The sequence below is a fragment of the Octopus bimaculoides genome, chromosome 2 (assembly GCF_001194135.2).
Source record: "Octopus bimaculoides isolate UCB-OBI-ISO-001 chromosome 2, ASM119413v2, whole genome shotgun sequence".
Lineage (NCBI taxonomy): Eukaryota > Metazoa > Mollusca > Cephalopoda > Octopoda > Octopodidae > Octopus > Octopus bimaculoides.
This window is the reverse complement of record NC_068982.1, coordinates 77,939,549-77,940,544: the sequence shown is the minus strand read 5'-3', so window position 1 is coordinate 77,940,544 and position 996 is coordinate 77,939,549. Positions and strand designations below refer to the sequence as shown.

Genomic DNA, 996 nt, shown 5'->3' with positions numbered 1-996 from the left:
TTCAAATTTCTCTACTTCATTGTGTCGTGTTCATTCCAGTCTGAGAAAGAAGAGTTCTAGATAGGGGGAGGTAATTAGAGATTTCTTCCGGTATAGGGGAGATACTCGAAATCTAGGAGGTGGTAGAATTTGATTAATTTACCATGGTTTTGTTCTATATTTTTCCCCCTTTTTTTCTCAGTGGGGTGATGAATTTCCTTATTTAAATGTGTTAGCAATGGTTAAGTTTGGGTTTGTATTTTTGAATGAAAAAGGTTTCCTTATTTAATCTAATCTGTGTTGGTGTTTTAATGGCACATTGATAAAAAGGAAAGATTATAAATTTAAAAGCAGCAGAAATATAACAAAAGACTGTTACTCGGAGTTTCACGTTATATTCTATAGACATGCCTATCCTAAATATATTTCTCAGACAGGCAGAACCAGTGTGACGCAATGTTATAAAGCTGCATCTATTGAAATCCTCTTACAATCCATCCGAAAGTCCTCATTACAATTCCCGTCCATCCAGTTTCACCCACAAGTTGTAGATTGACTCGACGCTATCAAAAATAACATTTGCCCAAGAACCCATGCATCAGAATTGCAACCAGGACTTAATGATATGCGAATAGATCTTCTTAAGCCATTGATATTCATAACAAGACACATGTACTCCATATAGTATATCAAAATTAGTATTAGCGAGGTAATTTTTGACCGAAAGTGCTCAACGAACCTCCATAAAATTTATAATTTTCTGGAGCTATGATATTAAGTTTATATTGTGAAAGAATAAACAAAAGGAATCACTTCTGATACACTTTTGATAAATCTGTAACTCATAGGTGATATGCTTCACAATCAATTGTCATGCATCACAGTTGTAGAATGCGCCTCTTCAGATGACTTTTTAAAAATAAGTATCTCGCTATATCTTCACTCCACTTCACTTTGCCTTATAATAACCTATAGCTGGGTAGGTGCTGCATTCTAGCATATATATGTATATATATA

At 34.1% G+C, this 996-nt stretch overlaps 1 long non-coding RNA gene across 1 annotated transcript in view; it reads right to left on the bottom strand.

Moving 5' to 3' along the window:
- The window catches only part of LOC128247109 (uncharacterized), a 112,689-nt gene that overhangs the window by 111,250 nt on the left and 443 nt on the right, over positions 1 to 996 (bottom strand). The gene's annotated exons all lie outside the window — the stretch shown is intronic.